The sequence below is a fragment of the Spea bombifrons genome, chromosome 1 (genome assembly GCF_027358695.1).
Source record: "Spea bombifrons isolate aSpeBom1 chromosome 1, aSpeBom1.2.pri, whole genome shotgun sequence".
NCBI classification, from domain to species: domain Eukaryota; kingdom Metazoa; phylum Chordata; class Amphibia; order Anura; family Pelobatidae; genus Spea; species Spea bombifrons.
The window spans coordinates 55,101,521-55,114,488 of record NC_071087.1 but is presented as its reverse complement, the minus strand read 5'-3'; the positions used below and the strand labels follow the sequence as shown (position 1 = coordinate 55,114,488).

General features: G+C 38.0%; 1 protein-coding gene across 2 annotated transcripts in view; it reads right to left on the bottom strand.

Moving 5' to 3' along the window:
• Positions 1-12,968, bottom strand: part of SHROOM3 (shroom family member 3) — a 130,374-nt gene that overhangs the window by 84,949 nt on the left and 32,457 nt on the right. The window contains exon 1 of one of the 2 annotated variants that reach the window (XM_053461659.1): positions 6,007-6,178. The exons of the other annotated variant lie outside the window; for it this stretch is intronic. The gene's annotated coding sequence lies outside the window, so the exon portion shown is untranslated. Of the gene's footprint in view, positions 1-6,006; positions 6,179-12,968 lie in introns of those variants that run through there. 2 annotated transcript variants of the gene reach the window in all.

The window sequence follows — 12,968 nt, the reverse complement described above, 5'->3', positions numbered from 1 at the left end:
AACATTTTTGAAAATTGGAGTTAAAAAAAATAACACATTTATTCACAGTTTTGCAGCTATATCTATACATAATACCATAAATATATCTGTTAACCACCCTATATTTCTATATAATTTTCTAAATAGGTTTTTCTTTTAATCCCTACCAAACCCTAACCATATCTAACTAATTCCCCCACTAATTCCCACAACACTAGGTACCCAATATACCGTTTAAAGCACATATAAAAAATGAACCTCTTGGGGTATGGTAAAAAAATATAAAAAATATATTTTTACCTGGGTCTTGGGACCCAAAGAATTGTCGTTTCTTACTGGACTCTTTCTCTCTCCAGCTCATGAGACAGAGAAAGGCAGAGAGGAGAGACAAAAGCCGTGCTTACAAGTTTTTTGGTTTTTTTTAGCAATGACATGCCAGGTACACCGTTGGTCCTCTGGGGACATCTTTTCATGACATACCTGGTGCATCATTGGTCATGAAGAGGTTAATATTCAAGAGGTAAATATGTTCTTTACAGAGTAAAACCAAACACGTTGGCTTCTGCTTAATAGTTCCTAAAGGATAAACATCAGAAGCCTGGGTATCACAAAAGTAGATAAATAGGATGATGAGATGTACTTGTCCCTATATTCGTCCTTGTAATAGTCTCCTGACAACCTCTTCAGGATAAAAATAAGTTTGTGATTTTGCTTTTAACACCATTAAAATTATTTGAGTTCATGGTATTCCAAAAAGTGTAATTGAATAATACCCTTGGATCACTGGATTTTATTTTAAATAACTGGTCTTACCAAAAAAGTAGAAAACGGGAAAAATAATTTCTTATTATTGTTATTTTAGCAGTAGCAAAACATGATAGATCCTTAGGTTTGTCCCCAAGGGCCATGTGAACATGAAGAATAGGACCAGCTATCTTAACCCTGTCTGAAACCTTCAATACAGAAAGAATGGAACAGTTTCCTGAATGTATTTGTAATGTATATTTACGATTTTTCAGTCTAAGATGTTACCTGAGATATATTGTACAATACAGACAGGATATTTATAAGGTCAACAGTGCTGATGCTTTCGGCATTGCTAACATTATGTGGCCCTGAAAAGTAATTTTACAGATGCAGTGGCATATTCTGTGTATTCTAGGATGGGTCGGGTCGAGTGGAAGCCCCCTGATATTTTATAGGGGCCAAACTACACCATTGGGTATCAGCTCCCTGGTGCGCTGCCTGCTCAATGAACCAGTTGGGGAGATTTGCACTAAGTGGCACAGCCTCCATAGCACTCTTCCCCGGCATGTCCTTCAGAGATGGAGAACAAAGACTGAGGAAAGTCCTGGAGGTGGCTGGGCCAGACCTAGGGCAGTGACCCCCCCAGAGATACAGTACAAAGTGTACGCTAAATACTCGCATCCAAAAGACACTGGGAAGAAGAAAATAGGATAACAATAATTCATGTTTTTGGAGATCAAAATGCAGCTAACCTTTATTATCGTAAAGTGTCACTGTAAAGATTACTTAAGATGCTTTTATGTGGTATCTTTATACAAAAAAAGAAGACTTAACATAGCAACAAGTAGTTGCCATTTAAGTAGAATTAATACTGACGGTTTTCAGGGAAAATACCAAACCAACCCAAAGAAACTAGTGCAGCTTTTCTAGAAATATACATAAAGCTGTTCACATTAAACTTGTGAACCAGGATTGTGTGTTGATTTCAGCAAAGAGGAGGGACCTGAGAGTATTCTTAGTACGGTGTTGTAAAGAGTTAAAGTAAACCGAAGGGGGATTAAATTATTATTATTAATAAGAAAAATAAATTAAACAAATCAGAGAAACTTTACTTTACAATCCCGCGAGCTACTCGTTGCTGGTTATATTTGGATTTGCTATAGTAAAGGTAAGTTCACTGTATATTTCCTACAATAGCATTTAACACTTTAGTTTCCATTACTGAGTTGGCTACTATCTTCCAGATCCATATATATGTGTTAGGTGCATTGATATTGCATTGCCACTTGACTGGGCTTGCCCCATGAGCCAAACATCACCAAAATACACTCAAATAGGGGAATATGTAATTTCACTGGATCACGGGAGCAAAAGTTTGAAGATCACTAAATTCAAACAACCATACAGTGGTAAGTATATTTTATTTTCTAAAATACATAAAAAATATTTCATTTATTGAAAGGGCTTAAAATATATAATGGGCCAAGCCCTGTACAGCACTGAGCAGGAGTTGAGCTAATGGTTCACTTGCTGCTATTATCAATAGGTGTGTCTCTTTAAAATATCATGGAACACAAAGATAAGAACAGCTAATGTTTAGTCGGAGGTATCTGTCTGAGCTATGTCACAAAGAGATATTATATAGTCTTAAAGTCAGAGCAACTAAAACTGCATTACTTTCCCTTTTGCAAAGATAAGCTGTAGCCAGGGCTGGTAAAGCCGATAAAGGGTGGTACAGGCGCTAGTTTATACAGATACGTCAAGCATGAAAATCTCTATCGGGAAATCACAGGCGCTTAAACGGTTTGTGGTTTCCAAAGGTGGAGATATGAACTCGAGTCTGTCGACAGTCCATTACATCCTGCACTTTACAGGATCTTTATAAATGTCAATGTCTGGCCGCTCTTCTAAGATAAACAGTAATTGTAAAGAGCATAGGCTGTGCAGGTGTAAGAACATATAGATATGAGAGGCAAAGGTCAATCACTTAAGATACTTGGTTCTTTCACAAAGTCAGGAAAAAAAGGTGCGCTGGAAAATAGTTACGAAGGACTTTACGCAGGGAAAGTGCAGATAATAAAGTGTTTTCAACGGTAATCAAAGTGTAATGTTCTCATGTTTGCCACAGGATTCCCTACCTTTGATAAACAATGTTGACGATCAGTTTAGTCGGTGACTAGGACACGCAAAAATGAAAACAATTTTACAAGTGACTTACTCCTTCGCGATTAAGAAGTCTTATTTCGTGAAACTAGTTTATGAATTCTGATTTGTGATGTTACAAGGAAGATGGAAGTAAATGGCATGAGACAGATGGAAGGTATCCTTCAGTAATAGCCCTTTGGTTACATTACATTTAGCTATACAGCGCAAGTAGGTGCCGTAGCACTGTTACAATCCGAGGAGTAAATTAAGATCACACACAATAACAAACTAGTACAAAAGGAGAAGAGGTAACAGATGATGATAAATGGATATAATCTGATCCAGATCCAGACTTCATTGCTTAGCAGTATTTCAGGTAAAATGGCAAATACTTAAACATAGTTTTTATAGGAAATCAGTATTAATGGCAGTCTTTGCTTTTTTTTAATGTCTGGAATCTAAATTGTATTTAGGCGACTTTCCTCCTGCTCGCATAGGACTGGATACATGTTTCAAACCAACAAATATTACAGATATCTGTGATGTCATATCTTTTGTCTATAACGCCTAATTTCATGGCCTGGGTTGTCAGAGCCTGGAATGTCCAGCCTTGGTATTAATCATAGGAGGTTCTACCACATCAGTGGAATAAACATCTGCTAAGGGCCCCATTACAAAATCAGAGTATCGGGGTGGGGCAAACATTTAATTCTTTATTATATTAGGGCACAATGTAAAATAAGCTACATAGAGCATATTGTGTCTCTTATGTTACGTTTCCTATATTTTTTTTTAACATAGGGCTCCTCAAATCCTACAGCCCTCATACAGGGGTCATGAGAGATGGAAAAACTAGGCTTTATGATTATAATCTATGTATATAAAGGTGAGCATCAATCACCAAATGCATACCAATAGCCATAATGGAACACACTCAACCATGGAATTTGTCACCAATAGACCGCTGAGATCTGGAGTAGTGGAAGAGTTTGACCCCCAACTGAAACTCATACTCTGTTTGATTTTATGGGTCCTTAATTTGTGACCAGGTGAATATGTTGTTAGGTATAAAAAGGGCAAATCTGGCTCTCCTGGTGCTGACTTTCCCACCTCAAACCACTGGTATAATAATCTCATAATCTCTGACTTCTTTGATACAGTTTGTAAAATATTTTCATAAGGAGTGAATCTTAAAAACTGTATTTAAAAAAGCCCCATAATTACTGCCAGACCTAGAAAAAAATTGTCTGCATTTTATGTTCTGTGTAATTAAGAGATAAAATATTATGCATTGTTTTTATTGCAGAACAATGATGCTTCAAATCATAAAGGGTACATGGAGCTTCGTAATTAAAGTGCTTTAAGGGAAAGGCAAGTGAAAACTAGCAACCTCACGATACGATAAGCAAGAATGAATGCTAAAAACACATAATATTGTTGCTTTTAGAGGGGCAGTGCCCAAATCCATTGCAATTACCAGCCTAGTAATAATTAGAAAAACAGAGACACTCCTGAGTGATGCAGAGGCCGTGACACGCAGAAAGAATTAAAAGAGGATACATTATTTGGCTGGCCAGGCCTTTAGAAGCTAAAAACTAGGCTACAAGTGGGGTACGCCTGCCATCGAAAAATAACACAAGGAATCAATGCATTTGCTGCTTAAGTGCTCTAATAAAAACATAGGTTCTCAGAACCTCCTTACAGGACTGCAATGTCATAAGGATGCTGTTAAAAGTTAACAAGTGCTCAACACGCAAAGAAATTAACTATCAATTATATTTTTTTATTGTGGCAAATCTTCATTAGTGATTTATTCTCCTGCAAATTATTTAGGTAAAAATAAACTGAGCTTTTAAAATATTTTCTTACATTCTTTTTTTCATTACTAGACATACATTACAAAATATTAACTACAAAGAAACTGACTTTTTTCTGATGCTATTCTGTTATTAAAGAAAATACAAGTTTTTTTAAGGCAGGACACATATGCAATGTCATGTACAGTGTCATTGCTGGACTCATGCAAGATCTGGGCTTGAAACACAACATTACTACCGTACACACGCATATTCTTACTTGGCACAGGAAACATTCTGTAATGCCCCAATTAACCCTAAGCTTCAAGACTAGACCAGCCGTCTGGCACATCAGACAACTGCCCGGTGGCCGACAGGGTCACATACTCACTCCAGCGGCAGATCGGGTGCTGAAGTGTGCTGCCATTAGCTGGATATGCCTGGCCGGGTCATCAGATGACCACTGGCCTTAAAGTACCAGGGCAGCCTCGTCATCACCAAGTTTTCTTTTTTCACTTGATTAACACTCCCTCAGTCCTGATCCTCAAGAATACCGTAATCTATTATAGCATAGGGTGTTCAGCTCACTTAACCAACTCACAGTTCGGACAATGTTTTTTTTTTAAAAAAAAAACATTGATTCGTTGTGAGCGCACCTTCACCTTTTAGCTTACGTTATTATAATTATAATAATATAAATTATTATATTACATAATAATTTTGTATAACTTTACTCGAGGATCAAATTCGGCTATTAAGGTTATGTCCCACATCCCAACTAAAACCACACAGATTGTATGTATCATCGATTTAGGTGTGTGTTCCGCACATGATTACAATGCAAACCATGTACCCCTCCACCGCTAGACAAACAGACAAGCCAAGATTAAACAAATTAATTATAATAGCCTGATTGCTTGAATCAGCCTATAAATGGTATATAACATTATGTGCTAGCAAAAAATGTTATTTCTATATTACATACAGACTAGGATGCATTTACAATGAATTCATTATTCTGATATACATATTATCAGGTTGTATAAATATTGGTATTGTCTCCATTAAACAGAGATAAGGGGATGTCCCTTCAGTGTATTAGGTCAGGTGGGCATTCATGAAGAACAGGTAAAGTTGCAGGTAATGCGCATACCCCTAAGTGCAGCAGATCCGGTCCATAAAGTTCACACACTGGCTTGTAAATCTCTCAAGCACACTTACTCAGATACATCGCAGATTACACTGTATGCTCTCAATCCATTATATGTGGCAGAGCCTAGCACTGATTATACACCTGGCTGCATGCAGATCTAACCTTAACAGAAATGTGATGTTTTACCTTACATGTAGCCTTTAGATATCTCCTGGTGTCCAATACATTTCCTGTGTCAAGGTAGACCGGCTCTCCACAGCCAGATATACAACCCCAGGAGACAAACAGCTGCTAATCGCAAAGGCACAATAACACAGAAGCAGGTGTCTAGCACCACAGCACCTTGAGCAGCGAGCCACTCGCACAGGCAAGGCAGGATCACGAGAGTACAAAAGGCAGTTCAAATTACTGCTTAGCTACCAGCCAATCCTTATTAAACCTGACCTGGCTGAGCAGGAACCATGACGTAAGGGGAAGAACTCTGACAGAAAGAATTCACAGCCTCTAATGATTTGTTTTTTAATCACCCTGGGACTCTAGGACAACCTAGTGGCAGACGTGACACATTCAACCGAAGGGCTCCTCTGCTCCTGTTTCTATAGTACCCACTCTTGTGTTTAAATCCCTAGTGCTACCATGCCACTAAGAAACCAAGTCATTTAACAGTGTTTGCCACAGCTCCCTAATCTAACTGCAAGAAGAGAGATGGCGGATAAAGGAAAATAAAGTGACATGTAACTGTCAATGGTACTGCTCCTCTATAAGCAGATGGAGAGTGAGACACCTTTTTAGTTATACTTCCATAATTATTGTTCTTATCACTTCTATTACTAACAAAGCCCCCTAAAACATAGTTCATGGGGACCCCTGAAACCATAAAAAGTTTTATAAATAATAATACACAACCATGTCATTCATTTCATTTTGTAACAAAAGTAGGCCTCTCTCTTAGCATATTGTATTTTATTTTGCCTGGTCTTAAAAAGCTTAATGAACGTATACAGCCATTCTCAGATTTACATGTCTGTCTTTAAACAAGAATATTTCGACCTTATGGTCTTTATCGAGCCATGGTGGAGGCCAGTTCAAGCACCAGAAATATTGGAGTGCTGTTCTGCTATTTATACATTGAGAATGCAGGGAAGCTCAAAGTGTTTCTATAGAGCCTCCATCTTAGGTTTATCTGGGTCCTCATCACATATGATGTTTTGGGTGCACATAAGTACACGCACCCTTCCCCTGCACTTTTTTTCTCACATCAATCCTGCCTATGGGGCCATAATGGCATATTTGTATCCTGCACAATGCACTTTGTGTATTTGGATTGATTTTATTTATTCAGGAACTACACACTCTGAAAATGCCACAGTGGAGCTGCATCCTTGAAGAAACTCTTTTTTTGGTGGGGTATGTGGGTTGACCTATTGGTTCCTACATCGCCTTGAAGACTTCAATGGTTCCCCTCTTTCAAGGTACACAAAAAGATCCAGCAAACTGTGGGGAGTGTGGCCCTAGAGGAAGAAGAAGATGGAGGACTCACTGTTCTTCTTTGGTTTTACAATGGCCCAGGTGTGGTTAAAGGCTTTTTTTCTGCAGATGTGCTCTTTACATTTCATGGAGGCAAAAAGGAAAGGTGAATGTAACAGGTTAAACAATAAAATACACATGGGACAGGCGTAAAGTTTTGCTGAATCTAAGATAATACCAAGGACTGATTAAGGCCTGAGTTTTTACATCAGGAAAAAAAATGGGCAGACTAGGTAGGCTGAAATTATTTGTTTCTATAGGTGTGTTTTGATGAGGGGTACATATTGCACACACTGTGATGGAGCTAATAATTGCACTAAATGCACCAGTGGACTCTTCCTTCACATTATTTTTCTTCACTGACCAACCTTTGGCCACAAACTCTTCTTGACGTTGTTGGTGGTTCCCTGATTTTTTTGGACTACCCTTTTAGATTCTTTCTTATTTTCTTTCTGGCTGTGAGTTAGCATAGCTCAAGTGATTAAGCCTTGCCAAGTTTTATATCTGACACATTTGAATTTTCAAAACCTACCTTACTTCTCCATAAGAGGAAATAGCATGTTCACGGACACGCAGATACTTTCTCTACTCCTCGCTCACTGTTCCAATGCCTGAACCAATCAGCGATAAAAGCTGGGAGATAATGGAAGGCAGGGCCAAACTGGCAATGGTCGGGGGTCCCTGGCACTTTATGTCTGGCGGCCGACTGTTTGTTTCCACGCCAGTAAGGTCGGGCGTGGCAAATGTGGTGGTAATTGTTAACCATGTTGCAATTACCTTGGTGTCCGTAAATTCAAGTGGCATTATGTCAGTGCGGCCAACAGGTGGATATGGACAGCCGTATGCTACATTTTACTGCTCGAGGAGAGTGTGGTCGGCATATCCAGCTGCTGGCTGCTGAGCAGCAGACCGGAAAAATACGAGATAATGTTGGCTAGCAGCCCAGATGGTCAGTCTAGCCCTCATGGAAGGAATAATCATGCAGACTCTGAGAACCAGAATGTAAGATACTTTACCACATGGTATACGTGTAAGGTTTTTAATAAGTATATATTGCTTTAATCTGGAATTATAGGTACATTGATTTATTTAGTGTGCAAATCTGTGAACTGTAGGATTTGGGAAAGTGACAGATACGCTTTAAGCTTTGCATTGTATTCATTGACCAAGTCCCAGACACATTTGCATCATGGGAAAAAAAAATACTCACAATCAATGTAGCTTTGTGTGCATGTCTATATATAAACATCTATATCATTTATATCTATATATAGATTAACCGACAACATATATTACATAAAATACTTTATGGCGGTGTCATTGGAAACTGCAACATAAAGAAGATAGGTTTGTTTAACATTAGCATCAGTATAAATCCTAGCTCAAATATCAGCAATGCATCATCAGACTAAATCGCGCTCTATTGTCTTCTGTAATGAGCATGACTAGTACAAAAGTGAATGTCTGTAATCTTGTCACAACAAATCAAAATTAAAAAAAGAAAATCATCTCAGGGGCAGTGTTAAAGTTGAATTCACATGAACATGAATGCACATTGCTAGGCAGCGCCCTGCAGAATGAGAGACTTTGATGGCATGCGCCAGACAAAAGGAGGAATGTAGAGATAGAGAAATTATTTCAATGCAAGACAATTCTTATCGGGGGGCCCACACGCAACTGTATTAACATACTAGCCAGTGCTTCAGGGAACCTCATAAAAGTTGGGGGGAAAACAGAGCGTGATAAATTGCTTGCCAAAGAACGTATAGGATTTATTATATATCTTATACTTGAGATGTGTTTAAATGGCTTAACAAATGAAAACATTTAGAAAATGGAATGAAATCCTCATCAACTTATTTCACAGACTGGCGTATTCTGTTTCTGTTGGGATCTAGGTAATTGGTAGTGTTTTGTAATCCTCCATAAATCAATACCGTATCTAAGGGTTAAAGTTCTTCCTGTCATGAGTTATACTCTATATAGATGAACAAGTATTTTCTAGAAAGAAAAAATATACATGTTGATGTAACGTCTAATAAATCCTTATAACGAAATGTATAAATGAAAGATTGTCTTTGAGGTATGAGACAAGATATGCCACGTATGTGTGGGGGTGACCATGAGTACTAGTCCAGTGCAGCAAGGGACAACAAAGAGTATTGTAGCATGGTCAAGACTGTCAGCATCCAGAAAAACCAGCTTCACTCAATAGCATGACTTTTTTTCTATGCATTTGCCGGGAAGGCCACTTCCCCTTGTAGAGATGCAAAGATATACAAATTGAATCATATGAGTGACATCTGAGAATGATTTGTCCAGTTCACTGTCATCTCAGACATAAACATACGGTAAAATGCGTCTTCAGATATCATCTATGAGTGTGAAACAAGACGTTTATGTTATACATACTTCCTACTGTTGTAACTGAACTGTAACTCCTAGTATTAGCTTGCAGTTATGGGCATTTACACTTGTTTATCAAAGCATTTCTGGAAGAGTTAAAATAAAGGCCTGTATACATCTACTCAACTCACAAGTGCTGAAGTCACATTTCAGTTTTCAAAGTCAAGAAAGTCACAACATGCAACGTCATTAGACATCAGACAGCTGAATGTTAAGTTCCTGTTAACATTTCTTTTATATATATATTGGCAACCTACGATTTATAGAGCCACAGATTCAGTATGGTGAATAAAAAAAACTGCTCACAGTTGTGTACACCGACCCATCCAAGAGCCACAAGTTGCCCCTCTATTAATTTTGGTACCCCAGATGAACATTCTAGGAATCTAGGCATAGACATGCGGATAAGGAAACAAGGTACATCAGTTATTCCAATATCCTTAAGTTTATACTTTTGTGGATTCAAAGCAGGTGTGTTTTTAGACATGCTCATATTGGCATGAAAAGGCTAACTGGTTCCATCTGTCTTTAGATTACTCCACCACAATGCGAGTACTAAGATCCTCTTTACATGAGTAGAATCTATAATATAGTTGAGAGGGATATAGATATTCATGACCTGGAGTAACACTAACACAAATATGCATTAACAATCCTCCTCAAATAATTTCTCTTATTTTCTTAAGCTGGACTATTCCCTTTTTGAGGGCAGGATAAGGAAAGGCGTAAAGCCCCCCGGGCAGTACATTATTATGGTAGATTTGCCATATTTGGCCAAAGAATTCAGTTTTCATGAGGTAAAATATTTTCTTACTCTTAAATCAAATTTCTTGTACTAATTGAAAAACAAAAAAAACACACTTAGGCTATAGGCCGTTTGGTTGACAGATGAATTTAGTTATCCTAAAAGCTGTGATGGTTCCCCTTTAAATTCATAACCAAACGGTAACACTAGTAGAAGCAAATTGCGAAAAAAGTGCAGTCTAATAACTAGTAAAACACTGCCTTTCCACATTAGCCTGCAGTTGGAGTTGAACATACAGGTGCTTAGAGACCGGCGTGAGTACTGACGTGCTGGAAGTTCCTGAATCTTGATCCCACAAAGTGTGTGACTCACTCCTGCTAATTGCTTTTGTTATGAAAGGACTGAATGTAAGACTTCTGTAAACAGTTTAATACTTGGACGACCATTCCGGTTTAATGGTCTGTGCAAATAGGTTTATTTTTAGCCGTAAATGTAGTTCAGGGAGGCAATGTTAAACATTGCTAAGTCCGCGTAACGCTGAGCCTGAAGGTTTGTTATACACAAAGACAACCCGATTTTCCCATTAAAAGGCATAATATCTAAGTACAGCTAAAAAAGACATAAAGCTTACATGCCTGCAAGAGGGGAGTCCAGATCTAACAATATACGCAATTTCATTTAATCTCTACACGTTTTCTTATGTATATGACGCTTTCATACAAAATAATTAGCAACACTATTAGGGATCAAAAGTTTCAATCAAAATCCAGAATTAAAGGGCTGTTTATGTCAGGAGAACGTCTTTCTAATCTGAATAAACTGTTGAAAGTAAAAGAAGTTTACAGAGACTTAATGACATATTTTCTCGATAAGCAGTCAAGACTTCATTTTCCATAGAGAAGCCTAGACATTGGCTTAGAACACCCCCAGGAGGGAAGCTTTAGATAAATGATAGATTGATTGATAGATAGATAGATAGATAGATAGATAGATAGATAGATAGATAGATAGATAGATAATAGATAGATAGACAGATAGATAGATAGATAGTTTTACATGCCCTTCTAGGGAAGAAGCTGCTCCTTCACTGCATATTGTTTTTGAAGTTTATATATATGCTGTCTTTGTTATTGACTACACATTAAAGTTAAGCCTGTATATACTAAGTTTTCTGTGCTGTCTCACAGTATGTTTTGTATATAATAGGTACATTCAAAACCATCTGTAGGTGGAACACTCAGCTCATGCGCACCCAAGGCTATCCTGTGCTCAGTGGCTGTATCTGAAAGTGCAGATATATGCAAATGAGGTAGTCCATAGGTAAGGAATCAAAAAGCAGACATCCCAACTCTCCCGGAAGTTCTGGGAGTCTCCCTCATTTTAATAGAGGCTCCCAGATGCCTGCAAACTAAAACACACATCCCAGAAATAAAGTGAGCGCTCGCACTCAAAAAAGAATCTGTGCTCAGGCGTGCCTGTGCTTTGGTCCTCCTCTGTGGCATGTTCTGATTGGTCTCTCTTTGTGCTAACTAACCTATCAGTTTTCTTGGTAGGCGGGCCGCTGAAGCCAACTCCCTGAAAGGAATTTTTTCAGGTTGGGATGTCTGAAAAAGCGACAAACATTGCCCCTGTGCACATTTTTTAGTCCTAGACATATCCTTATTGGCGTTAATGTATTTTTTTTTTTTTTGCTTGCATATTGAGATAGAAGTCTTCATGCATGCCCTCAACCAGATTCTGATTTATGGTATCACATGGCAATGTGATGTCAGTGCCATAGAAATGATCGACAGGACTAAAAAACCTAAGTAAGATGCTCAAGAAATCCCAAACCAAATAAAACAATAATATAATAACAAGTCTTCCTGAGTTATTTAAACGGCATTTAGCAAATATACTCAGGAACATCGTTTAACGAGGCTTTTCCCAGAAAGTGAAGTCACCTACTTTGTATATGCTAATCTGCTGAATAAACACAAGCACACTCTCCTATTATAAGACCTCAATGCTGAAGCTACTCTCCTATTATACCAGTGGTGACCAACAAAGATTGTTGGCTTTCAGTGATCAGCTTGCAGGATTCCAGAAACCAGTCCTCTCCAAGAGAAGGTCTATATGTATCTTATCCAACACAAAACATTCAGAAAAAAAATTGAAATTGGATCATATATACATGTATAAAATTAATTTATAAATATATATAAACTAGCACTTTAAAATTGTCTCCAGCACTTTAAGGTTAGTTTCATAGAAATAATATGCAGACTTTTGCAGAATGCGGCCTTCTCTTGAATAAGCGCAGGTGCAGGAAAAGTTACATTTGAAGAACTGTTGGTCACCGACCAATCAGGAGCAATGGCCAGTCTGGACCTGCACTAATAAAATGCTTAAGTTAAATTGTTAACACCAATTCTGGTGAATAGATTTTTCCCTCCTTCCGTAAAATATTTTATTAAACATATGTAGCTCT